At 45.3% G+C, this 14,254-nt stretch overlaps 1 long non-coding RNA gene across 1 annotated transcript; it reads left to right on the forward strand.

Annotated features, from left to right (window-relative positions):
• The first annotated feature begins 304 nt into the window (after positions 1-304).
• Positions 305-11,027, forward strand: LOC142584332 (uncharacterized). The gene is made up of 3 exons (XR_012828761.1): positions 305-424; positions 8,557-8,639; positions 10,953-11,027. It is a non-coding gene; the product is annotated as an uncharacterized LOC142584332 (long non-coding RNA).
• Positions 11,028-14,254: the final 3,227 nt, after the last annotated feature.

Raw genomic sequence — 14,254 nt, forward strand, 5'->3', positions numbered from 1 at the left:
CCACACGTAATCAGCCTTAACTGGCATCGCCAAATTTTTAGTTTTTGTTTCTTTCTGGAGAAGGGGGCTAATATAAGAGAGCTAATATTTTGTTCAATCTTCAGCCGATATATATATATATATATATATATATATATATATATATATATATATATATATATATATATATATATATATATATATATATATATATGTGTGTGTGTGTGTGTGTGTGTGTGTGTGTGTGTGTGTGTGTGTGTGTGTGTGTGTGTGCTTACGAACGTTTCTTTTTTCAGATGTTGAACACTACGGAAAAAACCTACATATACGGAAGAAGTATCAGGCATGAAGCTGACCTCGATCACGAGATGTGTACCTACTACACCAAGAAAGACCTAAATAATACCGATTATAACTTCACATTATTTATGCCTTTTCACAACCGGTACGTATGCCGATGCATTAACGCAAAACCGTTGAATGATTATGTCGAAGTGTCGCTGATTGAAGAATAATTAGAATATCTTGTTTCCGGTATATTCTATGGAAATAGAAATGAATATGTTGTGTTTATTACTGGGAAATATAAATGGCCGAATAATGGAAATTGATATCCCAAATTGGGCAAATCTGAAAGATGGGAAATATTATTCTCATTTCTTTATGATTGCCGTGTGGGTCAACGGGGTTAGTAAACTAGGAACGTACTGAGTGCCGCGTAAACTTGTTTTTGTTACCCGGATTTGTTAGCTGCACTGTGAATTGTTTCATACCGTACTGTCTTTGATAGGTGGCGTTCAGGCGGACACCCCTCCTCCTCCTCCTTCTCCTCCTCCTCTTCTTCTTCTTTTTCTCATTTGCATTGCGCAATCATCGTTAGATATTGGGCTAGATCATTTACATGTTTAATTGGTTGAGCACCGAAAACAAAAATGAAATACTTTTACACATGGCGCTCTTTGGCCATACCTGGCCCTTGCGCCAACACCACACATTCATTCAAATACTTTTAAAGTGATGTTTCTTTTAGGGTAGATATAATAGTCATTGCATTATCTGTAGACTTCGCATCATCTCGCCAATGTCTCCTTTTCTCTTGAATGACTTCGGGAAATACCGGCCGCGTGTAAAGGCCTCGGCGAAGAACGCAAGACATTTCCGTACCTAAGTCACCTTCTTAAGTTTTGTTTACGTTGTACGCAAAACGCCTTCAATGGATTCGTCTGCGAGCAGCTCATTTCAAAGTATGCCTGAAATGCCAGATCTCCAACATAGCCACATCTTATTGGAAAGGTACTGAAGCTGCCACGATGGCTTAGTGGCTGTGGAATTTTGCTGCCAACATTTCATTCCAGTTCCCATTCGTGTCTTTATGGCCGCATACTTACGAAATTCTAATAAAAAAAAGCAGTCGCATATGGTGATCTATGTGCTCGATAGGTCATTGCTGGCAGCAAAAATTTATCCGTCCTTCCGTCCGTCCGTCCCCCGTCCGTCCGTCCATCCATTCTCTTACGCCGACCCAGTGGCCCAAGTCGCGTACCTACTTTGACCACTAGGTATGTGCTCCTAGTCGTGATGCGTCGTGGTAGTCGTCATTTGATAGTCGTCATTCCAGCTTCCTGATGTCTTATTCTTGCCATTCCGTCGTCGTCACTCCTACTGCGTCCCAGTGGTCAAAGTAGTCAATAGCATGAATCACTGGGTATGACGAGCTCTCAGCTCTCGTTATGTCATCGTCATTACGCCATCACCGTCACACTGTCGTTTCATCATTGTCATCACTTCAGCAACGTCATCCCATTGCCGTCATGGAGTCGTCGTCATACCGCCTTCCTCGTTCAGTCGACATTGATGTTCCTTCGTCATTGCATTGTAATGATACGGTCGTCGTTCAATCGTGATTATGCCACCCTTATTATGAAATCATCAGCAGGCAATGACTATCCGACCTCCATTGACAGACATCCGCCGTATTGCGGTCATGGACGTGCCATCAACTTCACTCAAGCTTCGTCAACCGGCTCTCGTAATGCCGTCGTCAAACCACCGTCGCTTACAGGTATTGCGATGCAGTTGTTGCTACGCCATCAATTGTCGTACACTCGTAGTCATTTCATCGTCCTTTTGACGTGGTCACACTATCGTCGCTACTCCGTCATCGTCACGTAGTTGTCGTCATGAATTCGTTGTCGTACGGTTTATCGGAATGCCGACGCTGTCGTTTCGTCGTCAACATTGTACCTTCGATATTTAGCTCTCGTAATGCCGTGGTCGTCATACTATAGTCGTTATTCCATATGTCGTCACGATATCGTTTCACTGTTGTCATCACTTCAGTATATAGCCATTCTATTTTCGCAATGTCGTCGTCGTCATACCAACTTCATCGATGCATCTGCGTTATTTCTTGTTCGTGATTCTATCATAACCATACTACCGTCATTCAATCATCACTATGCCGCCGTTATCATGTCATCAATGTGGCTACATCGTCGTCACACACGCTACCATGCATTTGTTGGCATACCGTCGTCGTACCGTCTTGGTCGTGCCATCGCGGTCATTTCCGCTTTTTGAGGAGGTTGTCTTTTTATTTTTTCGTTCATAATGTTGGCCTACTAGCCGTAACTCGATGGCCCAAAAGCAGCACTTGTACAATCCGCCTTTTTGACGGTGCGACGGCGCATGCGCCCGGCCCTAGCTGATTATTCGCGGAACGTTTTGGAACGGACGCGTGCGCGGCCGCGGGGCCTGATATCGGGCAAAAATGCCCCCTCCCCCCCCACCCCCCCCCCCGAAAAAAAAGAAGAGCGCGAATGCAAACTGCAGCGAATACTTCTGCCGTGTACCGCGTTGGAACTGGCCTGGTCTGTTGCTCTGTTTACACATCAGTGTGGTGCCGAAAACGTGCGTAGCGTAAGACTGCAACTCCACTTTCAAAAAGAAAGCGGCCAGGGCCTCGTCCGGACTGCACCGTGAAGCACGTAGTTGCCGCTTTGCATTGACAGCGATCAACTTTATCGATAAAGCCCTGCGTTACACTTGGGCGACACTTCAAAAACATCACGTTGCTGACGCAGTTTTCTTGCAGCGTTAGCCCTCTCTTGCTGGTGATGGCAGCCGCGTGCCTGACTTCATGTACTCGTTCACGCCGCGGTAACATTGGGTCTATACGAGACCGACAAGACGATGACGCTAACTATTGGCTGACTACTCAGTACAGTGTGTCGCTGATACCATTTGATCACCATTGGCCGACCACGACTGAACGAATGGGCGCGAGCTGTAGCGCGATGGGCTTTTTTTTTGTCGATTGCACCGATAAAATCAGTGTGCCGACTATGACCACTCGATTGAACTCCGCGTGATCGGCCGTCGAACCGACAACGCGATAGCCGCCGCAAATTCGCTTGTATATGCAGTTATTCTTACTCAAAATGCGTCGACATGCCGCCGAAGTTGAAATGCACAAGGTCCAGTCCTCCCAAGCCATGCACATGAAGTTTGAGTCAATGTTGTTCCTGTTTAGCGAGGGCTGGATTAGGCCTAGCCTCGTCGAGTTCATGCACCCGCTACCGGGAACCTGAACTTAAAAAATAAGCAGGTAGGACGGAGTAAACCGCTCCTGTAGTTCAATTGTGACCCTATAACGATTTGATATCAACGACTCTTTAATTCGCATGTCGTGTACACGATACGCGGCAAGCGGCGACACAGCGCTGTGCCAACATCCTGTGCTTACGTGAACGCTCCCTAACGCTTCCAGTCGTATTCCCTATGTAGATGGTTGGTCTGTGTGTGTTGTTATGATGGCACGTTTCTTAATTCCAGAGAAGCACTATTTACCTCTGCATGAAACGGGAAAGAAGAGACAGTGCATTCGATACAGCAGCATAAACTCGCTCAGTTATCAATGGTGTCAGCGATGGCATCCGCGTTTTCGCAAGAGAGCTACATCGCCTATAAGTGAGGGCTTATGCCGAGCACAGTTTTCTGTAGTAACACTTTATGGCACGCACAAACGGCAACTATGATGAAATTAAACAAAAGCGAGAATCAGTAACAACAGCCAGTAGTATATGTGTGGATCACAGTTGCCGTTGTTTAAGTGGCTCGGCCGCTCATTTTGACCCGTCTCTGAGCGGAACAACGTGACTCATATGCGCAGATATGTATGTTTTGCAAGCAGCCGTGGTTTTCCTGCGTTTTGACATTATTTCATATCAGTGACCCACCGTTTCCAGAATATACGAAGCTAACAGCGATTTTTGGCTGTAGATGGCGATGTAAACATATGTACCGCTTTGGGAAATCCGACGTGAAAGGCTGCGCTAGAAAGCTTCTTGAATATTCGAACTGTTTAATGAATGTGCAAATGAAATACAAAATGTTAGGTGGAAGCGCAGGCATCAGCAACAACAAACTTCAAGTCAGCCGCGTCGGCAGACGGAATTCAGCTTGCCTTTGTCGGCCGCTCTGTTAGCACAACACTCCGGTTAGCACTCGGGTCTGTTCACCCAGTAATCGATGGTTGAAGGAGATGCTGCCCAGGTGAAGCCATTGATAATTAATCGTCGTCCACAAAGCGCACAACCGACGCACACTCAACTTCACCGCAGATACCCAAATCAACCGGTAAAAGTCCCGACACCCTTCCAAAACGTTTCCAGCGGCGTCCGCCAGAGGGCAGCACAGGCACATGAAAAAAAGGCGGGTTAGGACCCCAGTACATGAAAATTCGAATATTACATAGAGCACAAAAAAGCAGGTCAATAGCAGCATTTCTGCAATTATCACAGTACATGAATAAGCGAACATAACGAACAAACATAAGCGTACATAAGCGAAATATTCTGAGCATACACCGATCAATAATAGGAGTCTATAAATGCTATGTTAACAAACGAGCTCTCTCTCTCTCTCTCACACACACACGCACGCACCGGTAATTCCGGTAATTCATTGCATATTTTAATGCTCCAGGGAATGTTACATACGGGGTGGACACGCCCAATTTTTTTTGACAAAGGTAACCACATGTTAATTTCGCGACAGGCAGTCTGTTACATTTTGAAGATATATTGGCAAGCAGGTGACAGCGGCAACTCTGTGGGAAAGGTCATTCCAATCGAATGTTGTGCGCGGGAAAAAGGAGGTGGAGAATGCAGAAGTTCGGCTGCGTAGCCGGGCAACATGAAGGGCATTGTCGGTACGATGAGATATGTGGGCTCGTGGGATCATAAAGCTTGGAGAGTCACGGGTGCTATAATAAAACTCATGGAACAGGGCTAGAGATGCTATGCGGCGACAAAGTGCGAGAGAAACACAGATGATTCTGCTTTTAAGGATGATGCACTGGTATGATACGAATAGGATGAATGAATAAATCGCGCTGCTCGATTCTGTGCTGCCTCAAGTGTATCCATAAAGTACACCTGATGTGGACCCCAGATGACTGCGGCGTACTCAAGCTTTGCCTGATAATGGATTTGTAAGTCAGCAACATTAAGTGCTCAGGCGCGTGACGTAAAGGAGGTTTTAGAAAGCCGAGTGTTGTGTTAGCAGACGCTACTCTGTTAGTGATATGTGCGCGCCATGTTAGATCATAAGATAGTGTTACTACTAAGTACTTCTATGTTTCTACACTCTCAACATTAACGTTGCCGACAGCGTAAGGAAAAGATGGGATATTACGACGACGAGACAAAGATACCGATTTACATTTAGTCGGGTTAAGTGTCATAAGCCACTGGTCACACCACACGTGAATACAGTTAAAATTATTTTGAAGAGCTTGCTGCTCAGAGGGGTTAGTGATGGAACGATAAATGACGCAGTCGTCCGCAGACATATGAATCTGTCTGTTACACGTAAAGGCAAATCACTTATGTCTATTAGGAATAACAGGGGCCCCAGTACCGACCCTTGGGGCACCCAGGGCTTTACTGGGAGAGGGTAAGAAATGTGTTCATTAGCAAAGACGAATTCGGAACGCTTGCTCAGAAAAGTTTCAATCCAGTTGAGAACAAGACGGTGAATATCTAGACCAGAAAGTTTATTAGTAGAAGCTGATGAAACACTTTATCGAAAGCCTTCGCGAAATCAAAGATGGCATCAGTTCGTTGATTATGGTCCAAATTGAAATGTAAGTCATGAAGAAAGTTAGCTAGCCCAGTTTCACAGAATAAACCTTCGCGAAAACAATGCTGTGAAGAACTAAAGAAATTGTTGGAGTCTAGGAAGTTCATGATTCGTGAATAAATGACATGTTCCGTGATTTTACACGGTATACTTGTTAAAGGTATTGGACGATAATTCAACGGTGACTTGTTATTACCTGGTTTAAGAATGGGAATGACCTTGCCCACTATGCAGTCATCAGGTATTTGAGTTGTAGAAAGGGATACGAAAGACACAGGCAGTTTGCAGAAATTTTCTTAGTATTTAGTAATCACTATGAATTAATTTCTTCAAAGCCAGCTGATGATGTGACCATGAGATGTTCAATCTGAGATTGTAGACCATTTGCGGTAAATACAATCTCGGGCATAGTTAGTTCACTGGTGGTACTTCTTTGTAAGGAGGAACGCATGTCAAACGTACGAGGGAATACACTCGCAAAAGCGATGTTAAATGCGTTCCCGCTTCCTGCGTCACCTACAACCTCAATCTGTTCGTCAGCAAGTGTTTTGTGTGTTTGTGTTCCGGGTTTACCACGCCTCAGAACTGTTGAGGATTACTTGTTAACATGTTAGGAAGGTCATTATGAAAAATAGTTGTACTTAGTGTCACGCATTGCGGCGAGATATGCTGTTTCCGCGGAATAGTATTTGCCCCCCGTACATGGACTTTCGCAGTATTGAAGCTCGGAAATAACGTTTTTTTCTTATTGTCTAGTCGTTCCAGTGATTGATTGAACAGTGGCTTGTCTTTTTTTAGCATGTAAGCTGCATACTAGTATGTATTTCTCAATTAATTCACGTACTTTGTTCTTGAAAAGCAACCACTTTTCCTGTACAGAATGCCTACGAAAAGGTGTTTCGAATATAGGGAAGGAACAGATTAGCTCATTATTAATTGCTTTGTAATTAGCCTCGCCCTAAAGACGAACGGTTTTCTTATAACTTTCACGTGTTAGCTGAACGAAGTTAAAAGTTGCATGAACAAACTTGTGGTCGCTTACTTCGCTCAGATATGTTGTAGGTGACATGCTGTCGGGATTGTTGGTTACTATCAGCTTCTGTCCATCATCTTCTCTTTGCACGTGTCCCAGTCGTTAAACTCTTCCTCGTCGTTGTCATACCACACGTGCGCCGTGTCTTGTAGGTAGAAGATCAAGTTAGCCCACAGAATCGTCGGATCCCATTTGTTGTGGGCCCTTACATGCTCGTGGCAATCCAGCCTTCCACATCGAGGTGATCGGAGCCGCATAACGTTCCTGAATCCCGCGGCTGAGCCAGCAAAATCATCGGGGCTGTGAGCGTCGATGTTGGCCATGCCCTGTCGGGCCCTGCTTCGTCCGTCATGTTGTCCAGTAAGAGGTGACGGCCACTGCGGAGCTCCGTTGTTGTTTCTAGTGGGTAGCCCTCACCTCTCGCCAATTTGATACGTCGAAGAAGTCACATATAACGATGTATTTACAATATTTACAAGAGAGACAACGATGCACAAATAACACGGCTGTCAAGACGATTCCACCTACACACGTTAAATCGTCTTCTTCTGATTGGCGCCACCCATGGTTGCGCCGCAACGCTACATTTAGCTGGCAATGGAACGTACTAAAGATGTTAGAGTTTCACTGCGACCTGTGGAGTAGTTTTCTGGTTAATGTGCATTAAATACATCAAAAAGATTGAAAATAGCGTCTAAATACGCAATTTTATGATTCCATTTTGACCATGTGGGTTGCAAACGCTCCGACATAAAGCATATCATTTTAAGATTTTTTAATCAGGATGTTCAAAATTTTGTCGAGGTCTTCTACGTTGTTGTTGTTTGTTTCTTTGTCATTCATTGTCCTCTGTAGCGTGGAGAGCGCTGCTTTGCCAAGCTTATCTTCGCTAAGCTATGTGAGCGGAAACACGAAGCAAACGTGATTTCATTGACTTCACGTGCACGCGGAACAGCAAGACCTGCTGTGTTTTTACCGTTGTCAGAACTGTATGCATGTTTGACATGTTGGAACACAAGGAAGGGAAGTACGCGGGTGAACATGGATAAAAATTCAGGAGAGTGTCAGGTGGACGCAGTACGTCACATCAACACGTTCAGTGAGATTAAATTATTAACAGCTAAAAAACATGGGATAAACGAAATAAACTATGCACAACAGGTCACGGTATTCTTGGAAACAAGTAAATGCAGCACCTCGAGAGCTAATACAGTAGGTAACAAGAACACCTACCTTCTTTATATATCATGGTGCATAGGTTTGACGGCGTTTTTAATAGGATTAGTGCAGTCATCTGCACTTGCCATTACACTGCCCCATTCCGCATGCTGTGCGCAATATTTTAGTGTTTTGAATACTAAAAATCAACTTTTTTCTTAACCATACCATTCTACCTGTAGCGTCAAGCGCTATGATCTTCATGCAAAACTAGGAAATGGAACCCACGACCCAGGTCCCTACATGAATGTAACAAATTGGCCTGGTGAGTATAAACACAATGCTGCAAAAATTTTATTTACGAAAGATGCTTTATGCTTGCGCGAAAGTTCTAGTGTGCCGTGCCGTCATGTCCTACCTGAGTTTAGGTCCATCGTATTGCCGGTTCTTTTCACTATGCACGCTCTTCAGTGACTTCTATTACTCAACCAATACGCCACACGTGCAAAAATATTTATACGAAGCTTACATAATTGAAAAGAAACATGTCCTTTGCACTTAGTAAACATAAAGGTAAGAGTTTGAAAACACAGATGGTTTGTCTAGCACTCCACTGCAGCACGTGTGGGTGTCGTCCGCTTTTTCAGTGTTGCACTGGTCTGATAAGAAATAATGATGTTCTAGCTAGACTGATTGTTGAATCTGCAAAAATTGATAACATCCATTTTCAGCGTTTAAGATCCCTTCTAGATCTTTGCCAGAAAATTAGTTATCTTTATTACATGGTCATTAGTCCGCGAAAGTCTTCTGAGCCACGTCGCGGGATCGTATCCCGGCCACGGCGGCCGCATTTCGATGGGGGCAAAATGCGAAAACACCCGTGTGCTTAGATTTAGGTGCACGTTAAAGAACCCCAGGTGGTCAAAATTTCCGGAGTCCTCCACTACGGCGTGCCTTATTATCAGAAAGTGGTTTTGGCACGTAAAAACCCCAAATATTAATTATTATTGTTTCGTTGCCTTGTAGAGGGGGTGTTCAGAGACGACCGATCCTATTTTTTGTCGCAAAGTACATGCCGCGCAACAATTTTTTGGGCGTTTAAAAAAAGCCCGCGAGATATGAAATAAAACCACCTGACTGCGCTCGTGCGCTTTCGTATTGCTGTACTCTAAGCCGTGCGCCGATCCTATCGCTCACCAGGGACGACAGCGCTTCCTTTCCGTGTGCCGCCGTCAAAATTGCTGCCGCAATGTGAAGCGGATGCCTGGAGCCGCGGTCTCTCACTTCGCCACGGTTCTTTTGCACGAAGCGCGGTTGAGAGCGCTGCAATACGATAGCGCATGAGCGCAGTCACATGGTTTTATTTCATATTTCGCGGGCTTTCTTTAATTTCCAAAAAGAAATCGTCACGCAGCATGTACGTTGCCGCAAAAAAATTGGACCGAAACTGGAGCATTTCAAAGAGAGTTATCTTTTCGAAATGCTCATTAATCCGCGCATGCCTCGGAACCACTTGAGTCACGTGCATGTATATACACCACCTGTTTCAAAGAATTAAATTGTTGAAATTAGCGCATGTGCTGTGCTCTCCATCTGTCCGTGGTTCTTGCGCTTTGCTTGCCATACGCTGTACTTAAGCTTCGTTTTACGTAGATTCCAACATGTGCGTTGGATATGCATGTTTTAAAATCTTTATTGCGAGAAGTTTTTCTAGGATTGGAATTTGAGTATATCCTATGATATCAGAGTATGCTTTCTCTTCGTCTAGATTACCAAATACCTTGAGCAGAAGCAGCTTTAATACAAACATTCAAGACTTGGATGAAAAGAAATAACACAATTCAATTTCGCACAAATTGTGAAGCGCTGAGATTACAGCTGATGCAATAATATGCACAGGCTCGTTTGCTGTGTTTCATTTCACATCAGTTTGAAAAATCATTAGACAGCTTTAGAATACGTTTGTTACCTGACGTACGTTAAATGTAAGCGCCTGTGCGGGACGTTACGGTGCACATATTAGGCGCGCTAAGCCGCGCCCAGTTTCGTCAAGTTTCATTCTCTAAAACTTGGAGCAAATATTCGCAGATATGCGTGAAGCAGTTTCTTGCCGTAAAGAAGAGAACGCCATGATGATAATGATAATGAGGCGGTGGCTTTGCACCTTAGAGGTTGCGTTACTCGGTGATCAACAGAAGAAACAACCTATTTCGTATTTGTGTTTACCGTCTTACTTTTGAAATTTTATTGCTAACTTTAAGTTCTCTCACCTCGGTGCCGGGATAGGTAAGCTGGAAAGCGTTGCTCCGCAAAACATTGCGAGCAGCCCGGCCGTTCTCTTCAGGTACAATACATTTCGCTTTGGTAGCGGGGAGGTAGTGGCTGAGATAGAAAGCCTTTGACTGGTGCTCTCTCGTACCTAAGATCTGATTCACTGGGAGCACTATGCATTTTCCTTAGTTTATTTTTAAACTGGCAAAATCCTTTGCCAATTCTACGTGGAACATTGTTAAAACCTGGGTAGTGAGCCTACATCAGCCACTGCTGTAACGTACGCCGCATAGTAATCCGCCTACCATATGCACTGCCCACCCTTTTTGGTTTTGGGCTTATGTTGTTTCGCTTCTATATTTTTCAGTGATCGGTAATGTCACAAAAAAACTATGGCGATACAGCTATCCTGGAGAGTGTGGGGTTATGTTATATCCCTGGCTTGGTAAGTGGGAAGCAAAATGAAGCATACTAAAATTCAACGAAATTCCGGTATATCATCGTAAGTTATTGAGAAATAATCTTTGGAAATTCGTATTTAGAAAGCTTAACTTTGCACATGTGTGTACTGCTGTAACGGTGCGCATCAAAAAGTTCATATCAAAAACATCAGCAGCATGATCTAACTCTTTATTTGAAGAGCTTTGATTTGGTGATTAGGTCAACACTCAGTTGACACCAATAACTGTGTACACCTAGCCTGTCGCCGAAGTTCATGAAAAGGACAGAAAGCTTGGTGAGTCGGTATTGATTCATGGGAAATAAGCAACGGCGCACTGAAAGTGATGACAAAGGAAGACGTCGACACAACACAAGCGCTGTTGTGTTTCCGTTTTCCTTCGTCTTTGTTTTCAGTACGCTGTTGTAACTAGCCAAGGTGGTAATGACGTAGCTTAACTATGTCCAACTCATTGAGCCAGTGTTACCGCATGCGCCCCCGAACAGGCGGAGGCCGTCGCTTTGTTTCCACAATGGCCTATAGTGTTTGCGGTGCCCGTACGCTTTAATTACTTCGGGGAAACTGTTGCTATCGCCGCGGAAACTACTTTTATGAAGTTGCTGATGCGAGAACTAGTCTGGCGCGACAACAACAGGGCGACAGCACCTCCATATTTCGAAATTGGCCGTCGCAAAACCAGCGCTATTACGCACTGCCTAGCGAGCGTTGGAAACAGTTTATGGTAGTATTACATGCTCGCATTTCGCGTTAGCAAATTCGACGCTCGTCTCGATAAACATCTCCCCAGCAACTGACCTGACTAGGTATCGGCGTGCTGGAACCTGCAGAGCGCACGCATTCCTCAAAAGGACAATCTATGCGGAGAAAATAAATTTGTCCAGATGCACTGGGTGGTATCAAACGTTGACAGGGCGCGCGTTTGTTTACGGTATATCATTTCCTTGGCGTCTCCATCGGAAGGCCTCAGTATATTCTTGTAGGACAGTCAAATTGCCGTAGCGCCTCCTGGCCAGCGCTGGCTTCCTGTAGAGCCAAAACAGCAATAACTCGACGAACGTGTTGACTGGGGAAAAACGTTTGCGGAGATTTCTGTATCTCTTTTATTGACCACAATATGCAAAGAATGCACGACAAAGATGCGTCCTCGCCGACTTTCAACACTTTTGCGACATTATTCGCCGAGCCAAATGATCAACAGTCTTCTTTGGCTATTATTATTCAATTTACAGTGATTAGTTACATTATCCTTACCCTTAGTTTGTGGGCAGTATCTTCAGCATCTGTCTTGCACAATGTTTTAGCCTCCGACATAGTGCAAACCTGCACTGGATATAGATGATTTCCATTGACGTAATCGGTTCTGCAACCTTCTGCTACCAGCATGCCGAGAAGCTCCGTAAGCAAGAAAAGCGGCAGCCTGGCAACTAGACAGGCGTGTCTTCCACCAAGGGACAAATTGATAACGGAGATAATTCGTTGAAAAATGGTCGCCGCTACAAATCAAAATAATTTACACTTGGTCATTCGTTGCAGTGACGTCATTGTGGCTGTCATGATCGGGCACTAGCACGGGGACAATAAGCACCCGTGACGTCATGAGTGAGCTATCCATAGTACAAACCGAGGCCGACCGGGCTGGCATATGGTCTACGTAATAGCTGACGTGAGGTAATACGCAAAAACAAAGTTGTCCCCACGCGTCGTCTTCGTTCCTTCGTTTTCATGCTTGCGCTATCATACCGGCATCTTCACTCTATCGATCGCTATTGTTTCGTAGTTATTTTGTCCTCTTGATACCGTGGTCATCTTGCAGTCATTACATCAAAACCTTTGAAGATCCTCCGGCGCTGCCGAAACCGAACCCTCATCTCACGGGTTCGTCAAGCACAGCAAGCAAGGTTCCTCAAGAATGTTCTTTGATATGACGCATTGATTGACTTGGTGACAGAGCGCTTCCGCGATGCTTGTCTTCGGTGTATTCCGAAAACAACACGCCCAACTATTCATCCTAACTTCGGTGTGTTCATCAAAATAAAATTTGGTTGCGAGTTAGCGCTTGTCCTGCGCGTCGGTGTCTTTCTCTCGTCCCGTCGTGAAACTGCACTTCCAGTATTCATTCACAAGCACAACAACCCGAAACTAGCGTTGCGCCAGGAACGCGCGCTGGCAGCGATTCAGCCATTCTCATTGCTCGGTGGCATCGGCACGCCACGCACTTCCGAGGCCGCACGCGTATTAGGTGGGGGCGCTGCTGGGTGTCCCAGCATGTCCTGAGGAAAGCACGAGAGAGGAGTCCGGCTGCATTACACACCTCACACATTACGTGTTTTCTGTGGTTGCAATACCATATGATGTTATATCACTTCACAGCTAATCGCATTAAAGTACGCCTAAAATAGTATTAAGTGAGATATGCAGCGTATTTGTCTAGAAGTCTATCATTGTTTTCCGCGTGGCAATATACAACTTTGTTGCTACCAAAATTCCCAGTGCCGCTCCTCAATTTCAATCATCCGTGCCAAAACGGAAGACATGATGTGATATCCACATCATCTCCTTTGCCGCTTCCTGTGCACCAGCCAGAGCACTCTCAACTTGCGTCGGTGGCGCTCCTCGAACCGCCTGCCTCGGCGAACGCCTCCTAAACAGCAGGCCTGGGCACTCTTCTTCATTGCGCCATGCTGCTTGGACCAAAATGTCCAGTGCCAAGCCCGGCGTGATGAAAGCGCTGGCGTCAAAATGACCGTGGCTTACTCGGAATGATCCCTATTAGATTCTATAGAAGTCGGGCATGGCAGCACGACATCACGGGTCGATGTGGAGAGGCATTGTGCTTGTGGAGCACATGAGAAAATGAAAACGATACGTTATTCCAGCACCGGAGCTCAAACTCAATTGATCTTTTGCAGCGAAGCTGTTTATGGCTAGATTATGGCGGATCTAGTCGCCGTGGACATAGACCAACTATTCTACAACTATACTATACGTATGCTGGCCCCGAAGATAGCGGCGATGCCGGGCCTACCCATGGCGAATGTGAAGCAGGCGTCAAGCAATCCCCATACGGGGGCCGATCCCGAAGTTAGCGCAGTGCCGGCCGACCCGCGGTGGAGGTGATGCAGGCTTTAAGCACTCCCCTTAAGTGGAATAATCCCGAAGCTAGTGCAATGCCGGGCCGATCCGCGGAGGAGGTGAAGCTGGCGTTAAGC

This window comes from Dermacentor variabilis, chromosome 6, assembly GCF_050947875.1.
Source record: "Dermacentor variabilis isolate Ectoservices chromosome 6, ASM5094787v1, whole genome shotgun sequence".
In the NCBI taxonomy this organism is placed as follows: Eukaryota; Metazoa; Arthropoda; class Arachnida; order Ixodida; family Ixodidae; genus Dermacentor; species Dermacentor variabilis.